We start from the raw sequence: 13,259 nt of genomic DNA, 5'->3' as shown, positions 1-13,259 counted from the left end.
TAGCTTTGAAGGTCAGCCGAGCCAGGTTAGCAGGGCTGGTGAACTGACTTAGATCTGAGGCTTGCTACTTTCCTCCTCCTCCTCTTCCTCTTCCTCCTCCTCCTCTGGAGTGGATGACTTCTGGGAACCCTTCTTGGAAATCATGATCCTATCATCTCCCCTTTGAGGTAGCAGCCTATCCCTGAGGTGCTCTCTCTCTGCTCCTCAGAAACCATTCCTTATAAGACCACAATTTCTGCATGAGAGCCCTGGGCTGGGCTAAAGGATTTTGTTTATTTTAGCAATTAAAAAAAATTAGATCCACAAAGTAGTCAATTAATTTTTATTGGTTGATCTGAGGATCCATTTCCACAAAATTCGTGAAAGTTAGAATAGGGTTTTGCAAATGTCTCCTTGAAAAATAAATGTAGGCTTCAACAAGACGTGTACTGAGAAGGTATTGCCTTCTTCCTCAGGTGTTTTCCCTTTGATAATAGAGACAGGAAGAATCTCAAAGTCACTGGCTCAAAGCAAGGTTCTAATTCACCTTGTCTGGTGTCTGTTCTTGTTGGCATCTCTCACCCTTAGCAGCAAAACTAGGTCATGCCAATTTTCCTGGCTCCTTGACAGCAGACAGTAGCAGCCTTCTCTGCCACTTCCTACCTTCGCCACCTCCACATTCCTGATCTCCCAGAAACACAAGCCTTTACTAAGCACCTACTGTGTGCCAGGCACTGCACTAAGTGCTGGAAATACAAAGAAAAGCAAACGGCAGCCCCTGCCCTCAGGAAGCTTAAGGTCTAATGAAGGAAAAGCCAGGAGTGTCAGATTCAGAGCCAGGAAAGAAGCGAAGGACCAAGCGCGGCTGGCTTGGGCACCTCCTCACCATGAAGGGTGCAGGAGGGATTCATGAACTGGAGGAGAGATGCAGGGCAGAGGAATCTTCCAGCCTGAGAAGGTCACAGGAATAGTGTCATCTCCTAGGGGGAGAAATGGTGAAGTCCGGAGAGGCAGGAGTGGAGCGGGCACAGGACAAAGAAATGTGAATGACTGGCATTGGGGTGCCGCAGAAGGCTTAGGGATTATCATTCCTCTCATTTTAGCCAGAAATTTCAACCTTTCCTCCAATAAGTCAATCAATACATCAACAAACATTTATTAAGAACCTACTATGTTTTAGGCATTGCACTAAGCACTAGAGATACACAAAAAGGGGAAAAAACAGTTCCTGCCCTCAAGGACCTTACAATTCAATGGAGGAGACAACAAGCAAGCAAATATATACAAAGCAAGCTTTTTACAGGATAAATAGAAAATAATTAACAGAGGGAAGGCACTTGAATTAAGAGTGACTGGGGAAGGCTTCCAGTAAATAATAAGATTTTAAAGCTGTTACTAAAATGCAGTAAAAGTTTCTGGTCCTGTTCCTCAAATTCTCATGACTGTCTTCTGATGAAAAACCGTCAATGAAAAAAGATTTAGCAAAGAACTTGTAACTAGGGGGAAGCAGAAGACAAACAAAGGATATGTGTAATTCTTGGAATAATTGAGTATTTCTGGGACATATCTTTGCAAGGATGATAAAGAAATAGAAATAGTCAATGTTGGCAGGGGGGGCTGTGGAAAGTCAGGTACAGTGATACATTGTTGGTAAACCAGTGAACTGGTACAGCCATTCCAGAAAATAGTTGGGAATCATTGGGGGAAAATCACCACACTATTCATAATTTTTGGCCCAGAAATCTCACTTCTGAACATATCCCCCAAGGAGATCAAATTCAGAGAGATTCTATATATAGCAAAAATTCATAATAGTACTTTTGTGGTAGCAAAAAACCCCTAGTAATGATACCCACCAGTCGGGGGATGGCTGAGCATATTGTGATATATGAATGTAATGGACTGTTATCGTGCAGTAGGAAATTATCAATATGATGATTAAGAGAAGCATAGGAAGTTTTGTATGAGCTGACGAAGAGAACGACATGCACAATAACTACAATAATGAAAAAAATACTAAAATGAAATTGAACACTGCTTATTACTAATGACCAGTCTTCGGCTCTCTGGAAGAGGGTGGGGGGAGGAGCTGGAATGGAGGGGAGGCTATGGGTGCAGAATATTATCTGCTATCACAGTGCCGATCGCTTTTCCTTAACTGTTTGTTACAAGGGGTGGTCCACGAAGAGGGGGGTGGGAATTATATCTTGAAATGACTCCCAAAACAAAAGGAATTAAATAAACTTTTTTGAAGCACTTTGCCCACAATGTGTCCTGTCATCTCAGTAAATTCCAGGAGCTAATGGAGAATAGAATCATTCTGCGTTCACTCCAGCATCAGCCGAATCTCTCTGCTTGCATTGGCTCTGCCTCAGGCTGTCCATGACAGGAAACTAACCAAGACTTTGGCTGAGATGAGGCTTTGTCTTGTCATGCTCTAGAGGTTGGGCAATCATGGACTTGGCAAGAATGTTGGCTCCTATCAAGAAGCTCCAGGTGGGAGCTTCTCTGAAGATCAGTTTCCCAGGATCAAGGAAAGTGAGCTCGCCTTTAAATTCCAGGAGGCTACAGGACTCCATGCTCTGCTGCTCCTTTTTGCTGATCTTACAACATTTTTATCTCAGTGTCACAGGACGGTAAAAGACTTGGAAATATGATGCTTCCTCTGTCTACATGTGCCGCCTCTGAGCAATGTAAACCTTTCCAAAGAGAGCAACCTGCTCCTTTCCTTTCAAGTCCCCAGAGAGGACACAGCCATGAAACCCTGCCACATACTTATTCTGTGACCTGGGATAAGTCACCTAACATTTCCAGGCCTCAACTTCTTCATCTGTGCAATGGGAGGTTTGGATTACATTACCTCTACAGCATCTTACAGCTTTAAATCCCATACCTCCCCATTATTAATGGTTTTTGATAACTTGCAGATCTCCAAAGAATCAGAAAATCCATCTTCCTTCTTTGTTCTAGTTTGGCAGCACCCAATTTGCTGTGGACCTCCATTGCATCAGGAGATCTCTTCAGAGTAGATATTGGTAGAGGAGGATGGAGAAAGAACTCACCATTTCAGCTAATAGCTCCTATTTCTCTCACCCTTTCCACTTTACCAAGCTCTTTTCATCTCATTGGATAAAATAACCGTGTGAGGTGCATGCTGTCATCCTGTTTGGAAGGTGAAAAAACTGAAGCTCAGAGAGTTTGAGGGATTGATTGCATGCTTAGTAAGCATCAGAGATAGAATCTGAACCCAGGTTTTCCTGGTTGCAAGTCTGGCATTCTACCTCACTGCCATATTGCCTCTCTTCAAAAGCAGCTGAGGCCAGACTTTTGCACTAGACTTATTTTTTAAGGAGCTTCCACAAAGACAAAAAAGCTCAATACAACAGCCCAACGAGGTACAAAGGCAAGGAATGATATCCCTGCCCCCACCTTACAAAGTAAGAAACAGGACTTCCCCAACACTATACAATCAGCCCGTTTTAGAAATCAGTCAATAAACATTTAGTAAGTGCTTACTATGTGCCAAGCACTGCATTAAGCCCTAGGAATACATAGAAAGGTAAAAGACAGTCCAAATTCTCAAAGATCTCCCAATCTAATGGATACAAATAACTGTGTTCATACAGGACAAATCAGAGAAGCCACAGAGCAAGGGCTCTCGGATTCAGAGGGAACACTGGATCCTCAGAATTCTGATTTTAGAGCTACTTCTCTTTTTTTAAATCTACTTCTCAACTGACCAAATGGATTGTAGATTTAGAGTTAGAAGGTACCACAATTAAAGTTTAATTTCCTCATTTTTAAAATAAAAAAAAAAGTCAAGTAAACCTTTATTGAATGCCTATTATATTTCAGGCACTGTGCTAAGCATTAGAGATACAAAGAAAGGTAAACAACAGGCCCTGCCCTCAAGGAGCTTATGCTCTAAACAAAAGAAGACATGTCAAAAGTAGCTGAAAAATAGGGGATTGAGGGGACAGTGCCTGGCCAGAAGGCATGATGAAGACCTGTAGCTGACTGGGAGATGATTAAATGCTAGATCTGGAGTATTACAGAATGTAAAATAGAGAATTTTGATTATATAAAATTTAAGTTTTTGCACACATAAACCCAATGCAAAAAAAATTAAAAGGAAATTAGAAAACTGGGGGAAACTTGAGAACTGAGTTAAATTTATAAAAACATAAGTCATTCCCCGATTGATAAATGATCAAAGGATATGAACAGGCAGTTTTCAGACAAAGACATAAAAGTTACCTATAGTCATGAAAAAATGTTCTATGACAATACTGATCAGAGGAATGAAGATTAAAACAACTCTGAGGTACAACTTCATACTTATCAGAGTGGCTAATATGACAAAGAAGGAAAATGATGGATGCTGCTGGGGAAAACTGGGACACTAATTCACTGTTAGTGGAGTTGTGAACTGATCCAACCATTCTGGAGAGCAGTTTGGAACTATGCCCAGAGGGCTATAAAACTTTTGCATTATGCTTTGATCCAGCAACAACACTGATAGGTTTATATCCCAGATATATATATATGTATATGTGTATATATATGTATATGTATATATATATATATATATATATATAAAGGGAGGGGGTTGGAAGGATCTATTTGTACAAAAATATTTCTAGCTGCTCTTTATGTGGTGACTAAGAATTGGAAACTGAAGGGATGCCCATCAACTAGGGAATGACTAGATCAGCTGTGGTATATGATTGTGATGGAATATTTATTGTGCTATAAGAAATTACAAACCCAGTGATTTCAGAAAAACTTGGAAAGGCTTACATGAACTGATGCAAAGTGAAGTGAACAGATCCAGAACATTGGACATGGTAACAGTAATATTATATGATGAAGAATTGTAAATGACTTACCTATTTCTCAGCAATACAATGATCTAAGACAATACCAAAGACTAACATGCTATCCATCTTCAGAAAGAGAACTGATATTGTTTTAATAGAGACAGAAGCATACAATTTTTCAGTTTTTCTTTCATTGTTTTTCTTTTCTTCGAGTCCTCTTGTACAAAATTACCAATATGGAAATGCTTTACATGATTGCATATATCTGTAATCTATGTAATCTATATTTCAGGGAGGTAGAAAGGGGAAAGGAGGGAGGGAGGGATAGAATTTGGAACTCAAAACTTAAAAAAAGTTTTAAAAATGGTTTTAATGTGTAATTGAGGGAAATATATTTTTTAAAATTTATTTAAATGGTGAATTTGGGAAAAACTCTCCCATGTCCACCCTCCATCCTCTCCATTCAGAGGGAGATGAGAACCCCATGGGTCAGGAAGTACCTAAAAGGAGTGAGTTTCAGAATTGATGCTATCTTGCTAGAAGATGAGTTCTGGGGACAAGGGTGAGGCCCAGGAGATCAGGACCAGAACCTGAGACCCATAGAGATGAAGCAGTTTGGTGAAGGTCTTTTAGGTAGAACATAAGAGATCCAGGTTTTGAATGTAGGAACTCTGATGCCAAAGACTGTGGGGGTTTCCATGATCCACAGCTGCCAATAGCGACCATAGGAAACTAGCATGTCCGCATTGAGAAGATGCTAGGACTGTGTGGTGAAGATGGAGAGGATGGAGGGTGGACATGGGAGAATTTTTCCCAAATTCACCATTTAAATAAATTTTTAAAAATATATTTCCCTCAATTACACATTAAAACCATTTTTAAAACTTTTTTTTAAGTTTTGAGTTCCAAATTCTATCTTTTAAGCCTCACAAGAGGGTACTGAGATTCAGAAATGATTTACCCAGGGAAATCAGAACTAGAAGGAGCCCTAGTCATCAGGGAGGTGGAGAGTTGGAAGGCAGCTCAGCATCTTTCTAGGAAGGGAATAAACCCATTGTTCCACAGGATCATAGCTATGACACTGGAAGGGGTCTCAGAGGTCATCTAGTACAATCACCTCATTTGACAGATAAAGAAATTGAGGCTCAAGTGACTTGCCCAAGGTTGAATATGTAGTAGAGGTCAGGTTTGACCCCTGTGTCCTAGATACGAAGACTCTTGCCACTCTTCCACATTGCCTCACCTAATTCACCTGTCTCATTTTATAGATAAGGTCCAGGGAAATTACTCTACTTTCTGGGAAATAATATACTTTTTCAGGCTCTAAGTTTTGCACAATACTTTATATACAGTATTTCATTTGCTCCTTACAACAACCTTGTAAAGTGAGTGATTCCCATTTTACAGATTTGGAAAGATGTTAAGTGACATTATGATAATGGCATTTATATGGCACCTACTATAGGTCATGTACTTTACAAACATTATATCATTTGATCTTCACAACAACCCCTAGAAGGTAGGTGCTATTATTGTCCCATTTTACAGATGGGAAAGTCGAGACAGGTAGAAGTGTAGCAGCTTGCCTGGGTTCACGAAGCTCATTAGTGTCTAAGGAAAGATTCTGAGGTCTTCCAGACTCAAGTCTATCAGATTTACACAAGATTTTCTGTCCAAGGTCAGGGGAAAAGGCCAGTCAGTGGCCAAGCCAATGCTAGCAGTCAGACCAGAGTTCTTTCTGTCACCCAAACTGTCTCTCTGCTGGTTTCTAGCTTTTTTTTTTTTTAAGTTATTAAAATTGAGGGAATTGGACTAGTTGACCTCTGAGATCTCTTCCTGCTCTGAATTCTGTCTAAGCTCCTCCCTCTCTTGTCATTAGCTCCTGTCCAGGATACTCAGTGGGGCAGTGAGGTGGATAGGGCACTGGACTTGGAATCAAGAAGACTCATCTTCCTGAGTTCAAATCCAGCCTCAGACATTTACTAACTGTGTGACCCTGGGCAGGTCACTTAACTCCTTTTCTCTCAATTTCCTCATTCGTAAAATGAGCCAGAGGAGGAAATGGCAAACCACTCCAGTGTCTTTGCCAAGAAAACCTCTCATGCAGTCATGAAGGTCAGAAACAACTGAACGACGAAGGACACTCAGTGCCTTTGTGGTTGACCAGACCTGCCCCCAACTCTCGAAAAGTGCCTTCTAGGTCCTTTCTTTCCTCTTTAGTTTACTTCTCCCTGCAGCAGGTTCAGGAGGAGCTGTTCATTTCATAAAAGATTTCAGGGTAAAATTCTCTAGGGGGAATAATACTTGCTATTACCTTCTGGAGTCAACTGGGTGACTCAGTGGTTAGAAGGCTAGGTCTGGAGTTAGGAAGATCTGAGTTCAAGTTCAGCCTCAGACACTCAGTAGCTGTGTGACCCTGGACAAGTCACATGACCTCTGTTTGCCTTAATCCAATGGAGGAAAAAAATGACAAACCATTCTAGTATCTTTGCCTAGAGAATCTCATGGACAGTATGGATAGATGGACATGACTGAATAACAACCATTTTCTATTTTGCCCTTTCTAAATGTTTTTTATCCCTCTTATTCCCTGAATAATTCAACAGTCTTTCTTATTTCTTTTACACGTTCACAAAATATGCCATCTGAGTTGGAAGAGATATCAAAGGCCAGCACCTGTACCTGAGCCAGAATCTTCCCTGTAACATGGCCATCAGGTGGCCATCCAGGGAGGGGAATGAAGGAAACAAGCATTTATTAACATGCCTACTGTGTGCTGGCCATTATGCTAAGCACTTTACAAATGTTATCTCAGTTGATTCTTACAGCTCCATCTATTGTATCCATTTTACAGATGAGGAAACTAAAACCAAGAGATGCTGAGTATTTTGCTAAGCATTGGCCCAGGCTCAGACAACTCTTACATCTCTTCTGACAGCAGGCTCCACTGAGGCACACAACTGCTTCTAGCTAGAGAGAACATTCTTTCTCAAAGCAGCCCTTTGCACTTACAGAGAGCTCTGTTTGAAAGTGTGCCTTTACTTGGAACCTCAGTTTGCCTAGATTCACGTACGCTCCATCTCCCTTCTTACCTTTCCCAGGAGATTGCCCCCTCTATCAGATTCTCTCTCTCTCTACTGGCTCCTTCAGTGCTGCCTAAAAACATGCCAGTCTCCTGTCTCCTTAAAAAATAGGCACTTGATCCTACCATTCCCACAAGCTATCATTCTATTTCTCACCCTTCTTTATAAGATAAACACCTTGAAAAGTCATGTGCTCTCTGACTCCATTTTCTCTCTTCCGATGCTAAATTTCAGTTCGAAATTAATGAAAATAAAGATGATTTTTTTCCATCTGAGTTACAGACCTTTCCTTCCCCCAAATTTCCAGGTTAAGAACTCCTGTTCTAGACCTCATAACCTCATGAACTTGTTCTGGTACTGCCTACAGTGCCTAGATCAGAAAGGTTCCAAAGCTTGTGTCCAGCAGCATGGAAGGTGCCCCATTTCAAAAGCTTAGAGACTCCCTTGACTTGCACTGCTAAAAATAAGAAAATAAAACTTCTTTACCAAAGTTGTTTGGCCAATTCACAGATCCACTAACAATGTATGTGTTCCTGTCTTCCTATATCTCTTCCGGTACTGACTCTTATTTTTTCCCCCATCTTTGAAGATGTGCTGAGTGTCAAGTGAAATCTTAGAGTTGTTTTAATTTGTATTTCTCTTATTATTAATGAATTAAAAATGTTTATACCATAATTGATAGCTTGAATTTCTTTATTTGAAATCTCTTGGAATGGGAAGGGGTATATCTGGAAATAAAGTTTATATAAAAACAAAAGTTATTAATAAAAATATTAAAAGGGAAATTGAGAAAGAAATGAAAACTCTTTGTTCATATTTCTTAACCAGTGAGGTCGTTTTTGGGAAGTCTGGAGATTATTTTTGAAAATTATACTTTGCCTCTGTTACAGTATCATTTTAAACTTACTTAAACTTACTTAAATGATACTTATCCTTTCATCCTTCTCTGCCAAGTTGATGTCTATGGGCAGGTGTTTCTAGGATTTTAGGTGAAGACTGGAGTTTTCTTTAACCGACGGAACCACTTTACAGTTCTAATGAAGGCAGATAAAGGCCTGGGGCAGGGAAGGGTAAAATCTCTTCAGGAAATGCTGGCCACTGTTTTTTTTTCTTTCTACCATCTTGATCAGATCTCTCCTCTACACCAACCCTAACCCGCTCAGAAGAGGCTGGTTTGGGTTGTTTACACTGAGTTTGCTTGAATTCTCCTAAATGAGAGATAGCATCGGAGCCCAGACCTCATTTCCTCTACCTTGATGTCGCTACTGGAAGCCTCCCATAGGTGAATCGTACTTTGATTTCAGGGCTGTTTGAACTGTGGAGCTGCTACGGATGTTTGCCTCCATTGCCTGAAGAACAGGTTCAGCCACTGCCATTTCTGCTCAGTTATTTCATTACTTTGGTTTTTAAAGTTCCCCTTCCTGCTCTCAAATGGATTTCCTCATCATCATTGGCTTGACGGGAGGGTTCCATTGCCAGACATGCTATCTCTGAAGTGAGAAGACCCAGGTTTAAATGATGTCCCTCCCGTGTAACTTCTGTGGCTTCTGGGAATCTCTTAAGCTCCTTGGATCTCATTTTCCTCAACTATAGAATGAAGGGTTTGAACTCGATGGTCAGTACAACTGTCTAACATAGCAAAGGACAAGTAGGGAATAGTTCACACCTGCAGTATGTGTTGTTGTTCAGTCATGTCCAACTCTTTGTGAAACTATTTGGGGTTTTCTTGGAAAACATACTGGAGTGGTTTGCCATTTCCGTCTCCAATTCATTTTTACAGATATGAAAGCTGAAACAAACAGGGTGAAATGACTTGCCCAGGATCACACAAATAGAAAGTGTCTGAGGTCAGATTTGAACTCAAGAAGATGAGACTTCCTGACTTTAAGCTTGGCTCTCTATTCAATGTACCACCTAGTGTACCTATAGAATGCACTTCTCTATTGAGGGGAAAGAAATGTATTCCAACATCAGCCTTATGGAAATTCCTGCTCTTTGGCAAAATAGTCTTGGAAAAGAAATTGCCTGACAGACCAAATACTCTTTACATGCAACAGAAGCTGTCGGCAGCATAGTTACTTAGACCATGCATGGATGCATGGTTATGTCTTTCTCCCTGCCCCCCCTTCCCATTTCCCCCTACCTTTATTGCAAATGCAGATTTAATTTAGAATAATGCCTTTATTGTTCAGCATTATTTGAAAATAGCTTTTCTATCTCTGCTGAGCCTTCTCTGGGCACAACATCCTAGATTTCAAGTCTTCCACATGTCATGAAACTGAGAAGCATTGGAAGGCTAAAAAGCAGTCCTTGAAGTCTCTTCTAGAATGAAATCTAGGATTCTGTGACATGCTCCCTACCTTGGAGGAATCACCAACAAACAGTGGGGTGTGTACAGGACCATCAGTGCTCATGGCTATGCTTGAAATCAAGCTACATGGTTTTGAATCCCACTTTTGACACCTAGTAGCACCAACATCTCAGCTCTATGATTAAATGATCAGTCTGGCCTTCCTTACTCTCTCTCTCTCTCTCTCTCTCTCTCTCTTTCCCTCTCTCCCTCTCTTTCTTACCCCCCCCCCCTCTCTTGGAAGCAACTGGGGATAAATGACTTGGCAAAGGTCACACTTCTGGTGTCTGAAGCTGGATTTGAACTCTGGCAAGTCACTTAACCCTGTCTGCCTCAGTTTCCTCATCTGTAAGTTGACTGGAGAAGGAAATGGAAAAATACTCCTTCATCTTTGCTGGGAAAACCCCAAAAGGGGTCACAAAGAGTCAGAAGGGACAGAAACAAGTGAACAACAACAAAATGACCAGTTTCCCCAGGCCTTCGTGTTCTTGCCTATACCATAAGAGGGCTGGGCTGATGGTCTCTGATATCCTGCCTAGCTCCGATTAGATGATGCTTCCTAAGAGTGTAAATCCAGGAAAGTGTTGTGTAAAAATCCCTGAGCTGATCTGGAGCCAGGTCTGACAATCACTAGCTGTTTGAAGTGATGAATGAATGAATGAATAACAAAGCATTTATTAAAAGCTTACTCTATGTCAAGCACTGTGGTGAGGATCGGAGACAAAAACAAAATAGAGGAGAGCCCCTACCCTCAGGGCCTTCTTTTTTTGTAGGAGAAAGCTTTGTTGTCTTTCTTACTGGGAGAGGGCTATGGCTGTGTTGGGGTCCAGGTGCCGGGTCCATTGTGGCTGATCAGATGAACAGGAGCTCAGGAGGCTCTACCACAGGCTGGGTACAAATCATCCACGTGAACATTCAGAGGAGAAATGCCTCTAAATTTGTGCATCTCAAATTTCTTTTGAGCTACCGTGATTCTGCTTTGCTCACCAAACACAGTGCCTCCTTTAGGGCAGTCACACCAGACTGGGTGGTCTTTGCCAGTGTCTCCCATACCTCACGATCGATTCTAAAGTTCTTCAGAGAGACCTTGAGAGTGTCCTTGTATTGCTTCTTTAAGAAAAGAAGACACATCTAGGGGAATGGTGGCCTGGGACTGGTATTCTGATGAGAAAGCAACAAGGTTGGAGGAGGGAACCACAGGGGAGTCTATGGTAGTAACAACAGTATTGATTTGATTTGATTACGGTTCCAGAATTGGAAGATGCATATGGAGGGGATGGAGGCAGTGGGGAGAGTGGGTGTAGAAGGGACACAAAAGGTAGCTGTTGAAAAGATGTCTGGGTTAAGCATAATTAGTGATTTAGATTTTCTTTGAGATTCTCCCATCTCCCTCCCTTTCTGTGTCTCTGTCCTACCTCTTGGCGTCACCCTTTCCTCCTTTACCTGGTGCCCTCGTACTGACCTAATCCCACACCATGGTATCTCTCCTTTGGATTAGGAAGGTGCTTTTAAAAGAAGATTCTTCTAAAGATTAGTTTTTATGGGTTTTTTTTTTTTGGTTTGCTTTTTTTTAGAGGGCAATTAGGGGTAAGTGACTTGCTCAAGGTTACACAGCTAGTAAGTGTCAAGTGTCTGAGGCTGGATTTGAACTCAGGTCCTCCTGACTCCAGGGCCGGTGCTCTATTCACTGCCACCCCTTTATGGGTATTTTGTTCTTGCATAACTTTCATTTGTTGGTATAGTGCCTACTCTGGCCTAACCCCTTAATCTGCATTAATTGGCTGGGTTTTCCAGGGGATAACTGTTCAGGCTTAAAATACTCTGGGTCTGAATTCCTAAAACTTTATCTCACAAGTCCCACATGGTTCATTCATCCTTAATAGTCAGCTAGGTGGCAAAGTTAGGTCATAGTAGATATTTATTAAATATTGTCTATGAAGAGCAGTAGCAAACTCCTGCCCTCCTCCCCCAGCCCCACATAAATCTGGGACTCACTTTCCCACAAAGGTACAGAGTATCGATGGGAAGACAAAGCAAAAGCAAAGAATGTATGAGCAGAGATGCATGCATAGCAGGACTCAGTCTGGGAAAACTCACACCTCCGACATTGAATTTGTCTTATGGTTGCCCCCTTGGCAGCTCCTTCCTCACTCAGCTTCTATGTGGGGCTTATCACTGACCAGGGCTCCCTGGGCCTACTGCTTCCCAGTCCAACTTAATTCCAGAGCTGGACTCTCTGAGTGTCTCCTGGGTAAATGCAGATGCCGCTGCTGGAAGAACACCAAAGAAAAGTTAAAGAGTTTGTTTTTCTCAGGAGCTTGATTCTTCCTCCATAACTGGCTCTCTTCTCCAGTGATTGGCAGAGATGACTCCCAGACTGACACACTGGAGAGTTTGCTAACTTTTTAAAGACCATCAAAGATATGGCCACCACCTCTTCTAAGCAATGGCAAGCAGCCATATCATTCCATCAAATGGGATTAAAGAATTTCTTTCATTTTCCTAAAGGAGTCCTGAGGTACAAACACTGAAAACACAAGTTTCTTATAGAAGCAAGAACAGGTCACTCCCAGTTTCTCACCCTTTAGTCTCAGAATAGGTAACTCTAAAGGTGAGTCATTTGAGGTTTCATGCCCTTGGCAAACTTTAAAGGGAACCTTCAAAGTTTGAAAGGAGAAAAATATAACTGTTGAAAGTCTGAAAGGGGCAAAACCTTAACACCTCATCTTCGGTTACCTTCCCCCTACATCCTGTAATTGCATCAAATGAATGGAAGAGGGGTAGGGCACTTTCAATTCACTGGAGTCACACAAAACAGCATAATTTTCCCCTTTCTTTCATCATTCCTATGAACAAAGAATAATAATAGAAAAGGGGGGGAAACAGTTCGACAAAATTAATCAGCATATAGACCAAGCATAACAATGTATGTTCTTTCTTTCTCTCTTTCTTCCTCCCTCCCTCCCTCCTTTTCTTTCTCTCTTTCTTTCTTTCTTTCTTTCTTTCTTTCTTTCTTTCTTTCTTTCT

The sequence above is a fragment of the Petaurus breviceps genome, unplaced genomic scaffold (genome assembly GCF_028583685.1).
Source record: "Petaurus breviceps papuanus isolate PSGF00001 unplaced genomic scaffold, PetGlider_PUasm1.0 207, whole genome shotgun sequence".
NCBI classification, from domain to species: Eukaryota; Metazoa; Chordata; class Mammalia; order Diprotodontia; family Petauridae; genus Petaurus; species Petaurus breviceps.
This window is presented reverse-complemented; position numbering follows the sequence as displayed.